A 10,473-nucleotide genomic window follows, 5' to 3' on the forward strand; every position below is an offset into this window, starting at 1 on the left:
CATTGTACAGGGAAACACAACTTGTTTCTTGCCAAACTTGTCCAGTATTTTGACAAAAGCACATTGTAATTTCCCCCCAAAATAAGCACCTACATCTGTATTGCTCATGATTGTAAGGTCCTGCCTGTGAAAAATTTCCCTCATACACACCTGTATAAAGTCTGGCTACAAAAATGTCTGTATTTATTACTAGCTCACTGGGATCATCGTAAATATCACGGCTATAATATTTCAGGTACTCCAAAGAATGTAGCATTAAAAAAAAGGAAAGTTTTAAGGTAGAATTCATGATCACAATTTGTGAAAATTCACTGCTTCATTCTAGCTTCTTGAGAACTTGACATCAAGAACAAGTACAAGATCTTCTTCTCCTCTTCCTTCTCCTTCTTTTTCTCCTCCTTCTTCTTGTTGCCATTCCAAAAACGTAATGACCATTTCCACAGATGCTGCTACTCTGTGTACTGTACTATGTGTGGTCTTTACTCTAACAGACACAGATACTGTGTCTCAAGTGTTCATCTGTTTAGGACCAAGATAAGGGTAACTCTCCCCAGTGACTTCTTTGAGAATTATATCTCTGAAGGTAGACACATTCCTCAGATAATGGTGGCTTAGTACCTCAGAGTGTTCAACTTTGGCAAGCCAACCCCTGCTTTCAATATCCTATATATTTGATACCATATCTTGGTTGTAACACTGTTGAAGTTTGTATTAAATTCCCAGTGGAGTTTAATCCTCATCAACAGGGGGGAAAGATAAACTGGTTATGGTGTTCAAAGATGAGACCCTAGGCAGTTGATTTAGATTGGCCAAGGTTATCAGGATGGAGCCCCCTTTATGATAAGACAGAAATAAGGTGTTACACACATATGACTATTTCCATCTCCCCTCGCACACAGATCTCTCTCATGCTGTAATGAACCCAAAGTACCTTTATAAGAGTCTGTGCCTTGCTGGGAGCTAAATAACCCTTTTGGGGGGGGGGGATCTGGGCAAAATGGCGTTATTAGTGTGGCAAGGTCACAACAGGACTTAGGAATTAATATTGGGGCCCTTCTTCTTGCTGAAGGTGGGCACAACATTGACAAAACGTTGGTTGCACTGCATCTTGGCCCGGCCTGTCTTCTTCTTTTCCTGTTTGGCCACCTTGGGAGTCTAACCTCTCATTTTTCCAGCATGAGCCAGGGAACCATGAACTTTACCTCCCAGCATGTGGCCAGCTACTTCCAGAGTGGTCAGGGCCTCTGCACCACACTGGCCTAGGGTGGCCTCATCCTCTAGCGGTGAGCCTGCCAGAAGCACAACTTGATTTTCAAGTCAATGCCTTCCAGTGAGGCCACGTGAGCTTTGATCTGGGCGACTGTCTCTTGACCGGTCACCTCGAGGGTGTGTAGTTCCTGGGGACAAAGAGTTGCATCTTGGCTGCTAACCCGTGGACACCGGGAAGATGGAGTCACGAAAGAGGAAGCTAAGTAACCCAATGCTCTGAGTAACTTGTCAGCCTAAGGTATTTGGTTATAGTAACAGAAATTGACTGCCGTGCTTGTATAGAGTTTTATCGTTCACGTCTCAATGACTTTCCTATAGAAGAATGTGATCACTGTGCAAGGAGAAGGAAAATTCAAGCCTCAGAAGCAGGAAACAATCAAGGTGCAGTGGTTCATGCTTATAATCCCGGCCTCAGGATTTTAGAGAGGAAGGTGTCCACGGGCTGTGGTCGGTTAGCAGACACCTCTAAGAGCTCCAGGCCAGCAAGGAACCCTTTCTTAGGAAACAAGGTGGCTGTCTCCTGAGGAACAATTCCCAGAGTTAACATGCAGGTATGTACACATATGTGTACATACACATGTGTGTGCACCTGCACATACAAGGACATGGTCATACACTTACACATGTACAAATCAGAACTTCTATATCTAACCTACTGTGTACACCATTGTACAGATTTTTTCTAATGTACCAGACACTATTTTAAGTATCTCTCAGATGCTACGTTGCTGCTCATAGGGCAAATGTGATAAAGGTGATGTTTACAGATGGAAGTGGATACGAAGAAAGGTTAAGTAACTTGGGTGACAAAGTTGGTGAGTGGCAGAGCCAGACCACTAGCTCCTGTTCTCCACTGACTCTCCTTCCTCATCTCATGTATTCAAACTCAGTCATGGTATTTGCATCCATGAATTCAACGACCTCCATGGTTTCTTATATAACCCACAGCTTCCACACAACAGCAGCAGGAAGCTCTGGCAGCCCAGGCACGCCGCTTTGGCTGTTAGAGTCTGCATGACCTACCTCCACTCTTGTCAATAACTTTGTTTTGTATAATCACACTCTTTAAAGGAAACCCTTCTGTTTGACCAGGGACTATGGAAAATGGTAATTGCTCCTGAACTGAATACAAATCATTAATACTTCATCAATACAAATAACAATCTTTAATACTTTTATTGGGCTTTCTGCTCTGCCAGAATCATTTTATATTGACCAGATATTTTGAAAGGGATTGAAAAAAAGTTTTCTCGGACAATTCACTTTCTCTTAGGCTTTGGAAGATGATTGCCAGTCTGTACCTGTAGTTTTGAATGTGTGTGTGTTTACAAAAATGTGTCTATGCTACTGTGCCCAGACATTTTTTTCCTGCTTTAATTCTCAAATAATAGAATAAAACCTCTATCTATGTTGAGTTTGCATGGCGCTGGTATTATGAGTAATCCAGAGGTGGTAACGGCACACTGGAAATACATGCAGATGTATGAAACTGACTCACCCCTGGGGGAAGTGTTGAACAATCTTAGAGTTTGGTACCTTTGGGGGTCCTGGAGACAGACTCCCTTGGATGCTGACAGTCTGTGTAGTACTGTTATGAAGATTCTTTAAATATAGCATCTATCATTTCTAGGTCAAAGGCTCACATTAAAGGGGTAATTCCCCTGCAGAGGACTGGGGTGGGGACATATGGCTCAGGGGCTGCTTTCCCTGGACTTACTTTCACCTGCTGATGCCAGACAGAGCAAGAAGTGCCCAATTCCCCTGAAATCAAGGGTGCCCGACTGATGATATGCAAAGAAAAAGCAAGTCTAAATACTCTGCTTGTAAAATGTGATGACATTTTCATTCTACAAGATTTTCAAAAATGATACATGTAATTATGAAATCTTAAAACTTTATAATTAGTGCTTATTTGGATAACCCTTTGAAACTATATGTATGGGTGAACAGATGTCCTCTAAGGCACAGTATTAAATTTCTGTTTAACTAGAGACTGGAATAGGGCTTCTTAAGTCAATGGAAAAGGGAGTTCCTTAAAGGGAAGACTGCCAACCGTCAGATGGATCATTTGAGAGGGCTTATATATTTATGGATTTTTTTTTTGCTTAGGCTCTTGGCATGCTTTCTGAATGACAACTGCAGGTGAAAATTGGAATATTTTGTGAGTAATTATGATGCTCTTTGAAACTGACATCCTAATGGGCACAAGATGGTGTGTGAGTGAACTTCTCATCTATGGAAATTGTCAATCCAATTATTTCAGCTAACTCATCCATTAAGTCAGATCACTCCCTAATCAATGGCTAGATCATTAGTGGTAAGAATGACCTGGAGTTCCTGATAAGTTGTGCTTGGGCCAACATTAAAGGCATAATTATGATTCTCATGAAGTAGGCAACTGGCTAAGCATAGGAGTTATTTAATTAATTACATCACATATTTTATCTCTCTCTCTCTATCTATCATTTATCTATCTATCTATTTACTTATTTGGTATCAAATCAGACATTCCATATAACACTTTGTCCTTGTGGGCACTTATTTTGAAAAGGAAGAATATCCAGCCATGTATATACAGGTTTAAAAGTTCTTCATGCAGAGTTCACAGGGATAAAGAGGTTTACCTGGGATTTATTTTTCAGGCTCCACAATTTTCAATAAATCCAGTGTCTTCCTCTGCAGGGTGTAGCTGTGCTTGAGATGCTAACGATTAGGACTGTGGAGGAGAATGCTTTAGAGTGGCTGTGTTCCAGGGACGACTATTGCTAACAACCCAGAAGGGAATTGATTAGGAATCTCATTGGCACTCTTGTACGTTCAGACAAAGACAGTACAGTACGGGAAGGAAGAGGCCTGGTACCATCTGGCTTCTCCTCCTGACCTCAGGAACTCTTCAGGGCACTTGGCCTCTCTTTGAGGAGTACTATCCACTCGATTTCAATCAGATATCCTTGAGCCATGGGCTAGAGGCATGAGCAAAACCATTTTAAAGCCAGATATGTTTCGGAAGAACAGGGACTCTTTAGGAAGATTGGAGCTCTTAAGAATAAAAGACCCTGGGCACAATGCTTAGGAAACGAAACGTGTCTTTGAGATATTTACTACAGATGAAGATTGTTGGAATTTCAGACCCAATCTTCCAAGTCCTTTCGAATCTTCTCTTGCTCTGCCATAAAAACTCAACCTTCATAGTGACGTTGGAAATGTATCTCCAGTATAGTACTGTCCCCATGACTCTCTGGTATAGCAAGAATTCTAATTCACCCAGCATTCCACACATGGGTGGATTCCTCTTTGTTCTCTCAGGGAGGAGGTGATGATGCCTGGGTGGCTGGTGAGTTTAAAGTCAAGAGTGCTTGTTTTATCAAGATGTATGGATGTGACCCTCTCACCCCCATCTCAGAAGCAACAATACAGCTTGCTTGCGCAGTGTTATGTTTAAACTGCATATGATACCTGGGCATTTTGGTGATTGCTTGTCTGGAAAAAGAAATCAAGCAAGATGTCAGATAATAAGACAATTCAGACTACATGTGCATCATATAGGGTCATGACTCCCCAGTGTTGGTAGGGGTCTGAGAGCTAGTCAGCTGGCCAAGGGCCTCAGCTGTCACAGAGTACTGGAAATCAAAGGAACACACTGAAAAAAGAAAAAGATGCCAGTATCTGTTTCAGTTTGTCTGCCAAATACCGTAGCATGCTTCCTGTCTGGTGTTCAGGGGATGAGAAATTCAACAAAGTTTACTTCGATTAATTTCACTTTAATTGCCAGCACTCAGTGAAATTGGGTTTTGCTTCTTCTTTTCTCTTCACGCCTGCTCTCTCTGGTTGCAGGAAAGCCGAGCAACTGTTTTCTTCTTGCCCAAGCCATAGCCCTCTGCGAGTGAAAGGATGGCCACTAGGGGTCAGTGCAGCATAAAATATGGGAACACCCGGGCGTCAGTGCTGGGTCCGGAAGGTTTCCCTGATCGCCTCGTCCCTATTTCATTCTAATGAGGAACTGTCCCATTACTTCACGCTGCGCCTGGCTTCAGAAGCAATCCCCTTGAAGCCCATTCCCCTTTAATATAAGTTTAAACATTTGCAATCAAAGGCAGCTCTAATTTGAAATTTAGGGCCGGCAGTGATGTTTTCAAATATGACGCTCTTCACCTTTTTTGTTTGAACCTAGAAGGTTGCCCCCTCCCATGATTCCCTCAAAGCCCGGGGGTTGGGTGAGGGGAAAGTTCCTGCTGTCAATTCACCTCCCTTTATCTGCCTCCTTCTTCCATTTCTGTTAGAGAAGAAAAGCCCCTGGTTTGAGGCTGCACCCGTCCCTTTGATTGCATTATACCCTTCAGCCCTTTGTCTTTCAATTTTGAAATTTTCCTAACGTCTTTCATGATGCTATCAAAGATCAATTAAGATTGAGGCCTGGTGGGGCCAGAGTGGGGATGTGTGAAAGAAGGAGAAAGAAAAAAGTTTAGGACACACTAAGACGGCTGGATGCTGAGATTCCTGGGCTACCTTGGGGATGTGTTGGGCTAACTCACCTGGAACTTCTCAAGGGCACTGTTTGCCCTCATTGTGTTCATTCCAGCTGCTGCTCTTTATCCCATTAACCCTCAGCACTGCTCGCCCCTCCACCGAGACAAGCTCTCAGTAAGACCACAGGTGCTCCAGTGCCAGCACCTCATTTTAGCCCGTGATCTCCCTGCAGGTCTGGCACTCGTGGGATATTTTCTTATGGTTAGCTTCTCTAGTGCTGTCTCTCCTCGCATGGCTTCCCGTTCAACCTCAGGACTCTGGGAGGTCCCATCGTCCAGCCTCCTGGCTAACAACATTGTGGTGGATGGGCATCTCAGAAGTGGTCCTTTGAATCTTGCTTTGGGATTTTGAGTAGACAAAATGAATTGCTAGAAGTTGGCATGATGGTTCATCCCTTCTTCTCAGCCTCTGCTGGTTGCCTTTTTGTTTTCCTGACACAACCTGGAGTCACCTGGGACGAGAGGCTCATATAGGAGTCTGCCATAGCAGCCTTCTCGGGTCTTTCAATGTAATTTGTACAGTTTTTGTATGTAAGATGATATATAAAATCACTAGGGGGTCATTTCCTGCCTACTACCTCTGCCATCTTGACAACTAAACACTCTCAGGGTTCCATGCCAGCCAGAAAAAGGCGCTGTCATTTTACCGTCTGTTCAGAACGTGTCCTGACACATTCTGTCAGCCACCGTGATGGTGCCTTGCTGCTGCCGCTGGCCTCTGCAGTTGGTACCAGTCTTTGCTCCTGACATCTGAAGCTTGCCGTCCTAGCCTCTTTAGTGCCCGACAGCTACTGCCCTGCTCTAAAACAATGTGGCTGCCAGAACAACTTCCTGTCTAGGCTCCCTGGTGTGACAGTACCATGCTGTATGGGGAAATGACAGGAAGGCCATTGTTTCTCCAGCTCTGCACCATGTGTCCCCAATTACAGGGCAGTTTCTTTTGCTCCTAAAGCAACACTGAGAACAAATCTTCTACTTTTTATGGGCGTTCCTTCACCTTGTACAACCTCAAGACTATACAGTATCAGGATAGAGAAAAGTCTGAATGAAATAAACTATCATTCATTAAGATTATTCTATTTAGGCCAGTGGCTCTCAACCTGTGGGTCATGACCTCCTTTGGGTCAAATGACCTTTTTACAGGGGTCACATATCAGTTATCTTTCATGTCAGATATTTACGTTATGATGTATAACAGTAGCAAAATTACAGTTGTGAGATAGCAACACAAATCATTTTGTGGTTGGTGGTCGCCACAACACTAGGAACTATATTAAAATGTTGCATCATCACAAAGGTCGAGAATCCCTGCTCTCGACTATCCTAAGACACCATCACGGGACCAAATATGTGAGCCTAATGGCTTTCTGTTGGATGAACTCTGATCCAAGGATTTTCACTTTCTTCCAAATTTCATATTTCATATGTCTGTAGAGTTGCCCCCTATTCTGGAAGACTTGCATGCATATGGCTTTCCAGCATGAATATGACATGGAGTCAGAAGGAATCACAATCATCCCCCAGTTCCACAAAGATGACCCACAAACTGGGGGCACATTTCTGTTGTAAGAAATAGAGTAGCAAATCTGAAATGCCAGTCTCTTCCATCTACCGAAGTCAGTGGATTCTCCTGTTGCTCAAAACATTTGTCGATTACGATTACTCCAAGGAAATCATGTTAATAAAATGAAACTGAAAACTAGATTCTTGTGTCCTTCCTTTGATATTTAGAAGCAACTAGAGGATATTAATATATAGCTCCAGTTTATAACCTAAACTCATAAGCATATTAGTATAGTAAGTAACATTACATGGACTTTCCTTTAACGAGGTTCTATGGATTAAGCAAAAGCATTTATCATTAAGAATGGTTTTAGGTATTATGGTTTTCCTTTGATGGATAAAATGGCCATTGTAATGAAAAATTAAGAATTATATATATAGGATTAACCTACAGGAATTTTTGTTTCCATGTGCTGTTTTGGTATGATGTGTATCTCGAACAAGAATTCTGATACACTGACTTTTTCCACTTCAGGATTCTTTTGTCCCAGCCTTCAGAACTCCCTGTAATTTATAAGTAGCAATACTCTGATTCTGGGTATCTTTTTGCTGACTGATTTCTATTGATTGGAAGCTAAATTCTGTTGAACATATGGGTGATGTGTGGTTTTTAAGAGGCTCTCTAAATCACTGTAGAGGGAAACCTGAAGACAGCAGTTCAAGGTACAATGCATTACAGGCCACCGTCTACCTACCGCACACTCAAAATACAGAGATCATCCCAAGGCCCAGACAAAGGAAAGTTCTTTTTATGCTTTTATTTGTGCTATGGCTTTAAAAGAAATCTGTGCACTGGTATATCTAAAGTTCTCTAGTAAGCATGTACTTCTAAAAATACAGAAGTAGGTCTCACAGTTTCAAAGTCAATAGAGTGCTTACAGCTCAGGTCTCCTGGGGTTCATGTACTCCCTTAGCCTCAGTTCAAAGGGAAACTTTACATATTCAGCACCTCACTATTGTTCCAGAGGCATCCCAGGAGAAGGGGGAGCCAGAGTATTGCCTCAGTGTGTGGAAAGAGAGCATGCTGTGTCTCAGTGGACCCATCTTGCATGAGATAAAAGCTAAAACCTTTGTTCATTTACCACATACCCTGCCCTTCCCCTCCCCCATCTTGTTTGAAATATGAAGACTAAGCCAGCAATGGTACTGTCTGGTGGGAGATTCCTTGCTCTGAATGGAACCTCCCCAGCAAAGAACAGAATGAAGACCCGGGTGGAGCGCACCTTTATCTGTCGGTCCCTTGCACTGTAAGGTTTAGATATTTAACCGTGTTGCCCTGGCCACTCAAGCAGCTGACACACTACACGGTGCACATGCTTGAATCTATTTAAGCCACAGTCCTTAGGTGCTTGATGTTCACAATATGTTTCTTATGCACCAAATTCTAGAAACATCTAGAAACGTGGAAATCCATGTTGAACATCTAGAAACGTGGAAATCCATGTTGCACACTGACCATCCAAATTAGGGGGGTGCATTTTAGTGAAATCCACATGCTGCCTAATGTAATCGCTACATTTTTCAAACCAGGCTTTTCTGGAACAGCGTTGGCCTCTTTGCTTATCTGGCTACTTCTGGATTACTCATTTATCCAGGGTAAGTTTACCCAGCACTAGAACGGTGGCTCTCTTGAGCCTAAGGCCTGAACTGCATAGAAAGCATGCCAGGATACCGTGACTTCTCAGCTGCAACTTCCTTTTTCAAAACATAAAATAGGACGTGCAGTCAGTTTGCCTTTTATTACCCAAACATGATAAAACTCTAACTTACAAACTATAAAACGAGGGTGTGATTATTCTACATTTTAAAAGAATGTCTGCTTTACAGGAAAACTTTCTAAATTATTCCTTTCAACTGCCTTGGGGGTACATTTGAGATAGAATTTGATTCAAATGTTGATTCACAATCCAGTTTTTGGAGATGGCATATAATACATAAATTGAGACATGATTGCACAAATTGTAGTCTGGGCCCATTATTAATATGCTTCTGAAAGAGTTCTTTGACCATCCTTATTTATTTCTCCTATTTTATTCTAATTTCTCCAAGTCTACAATATGGAATCCACTGACATATATAACTGTATTGCTTCACATCACCAAGAATCCAAAGACTTCTTGCAGATTAGATTAACAGTGGAGATACCCAAGGATAAAATTAAGAAAAATGACCCTTCAGCCTATAGTAATGGTGCCATTCTGCTTGAGCTGAGCTGCTAAAATCCTTGTAGATAGTGAACTATGCTAAAGAAAGTGGATATAGTCCCACAGAACTCTGAGCAACAGCACACAGATGGGCCCGAAGTGCCCTGATATCAGCTAGGAGGCTGAACCACAATGGAAGCAGCTCCTTGCTTCAGGCCTCTGTTCACATGTGTCTTTGGGCACTTGTATTTCTATAGTGCACACTGCTTTTCTGTGGCTCTCCTAAGAGTGTGGAAGGGAAAGGCTGGGTTTTTATCTCTTTGTACACCTCATACGTATCTAGCGCCTCATAGGATTCCACATAAGCCTGCTGGAAGACTGAGGGATGTAATGGCCCATTCTCTTCGAAAGGGTCCAGGAGTCTTACCTTTGAGCAAATCCGCCACCAAAAGCCGGCAAGACCCGAATCTGTGACCTCTTCTCACAGGTGGAGCAGTAACATGGCTCGTCTGAAATACCCAATCAAAGGTAATATTCCATCTTGTGCCGGTGAGAGTGTGGCTACATTTGAACATAAACAGCTGAGGTACCCGGAGTACTGAGAGGGGAGGGAGAAGAGGGAGATGAAGGGGAGGGAGAGCAGAACTATGGCTGACCCCCTGGAAGGGTGGCAGTCCCTTTCCAGCTAGCTAGAGCTTCTTGCTGACCGCAGTGGCTGGCTCTGTTTGTGAAGCCGGTATGAAGAAACTTGCTTCTTATAGCCGGTAAGATCTGAAAAGTTGATCTTTCCCCCTAAAACAAGAATCAGAATCAACCCTTTGTCATCAAAGGACTAAAGCGCATGCTGAGTCCTTTCAGACAGTTGGAAACCTGCAAATGCAGCACCAGGAAACGGGAGATCTAGAGTCCTGCAGTATGTAGGTGGTCCTCGCCCTCTAGGCTCTGGATCCTTACTGAAGGAGTACTTACGT

General features: G+C 42.9%; 1 pseudogene across 1 annotated transcript; it reads right to left on the reverse strand.

Moving 5' to 3' along the window:
- Nucleotides 1-1,032: 1,032 nt before the first annotated feature.
- LOC308423425 (ubiquitin-like protein FUBI) lies at nucleotides 1,033-5,834 on the reverse strand (annotated as a pseudogene). The gene is made up of 2 exons: nucleotides 5,802-5,834; nucleotides 1,033-1,397 (listed from the first exon to the last, which is right to left on the reverse strand). The product of its transcript is annotated as a ubiquitin-like protein FUBI (transcript).
- Between the last annotated feature and the right edge of the window lie 4,639 nt (nucleotides 5,835-10,473).

Source organism: Micromys minutus, assembly GCF_963924665.1.
Source record: "Micromys minutus genome assembly, chromosome: 8".
NCBI lineage: Eukaryota > Metazoa > Chordata > Mammalia > Rodentia > Muridae > Micromys > Micromys minutus.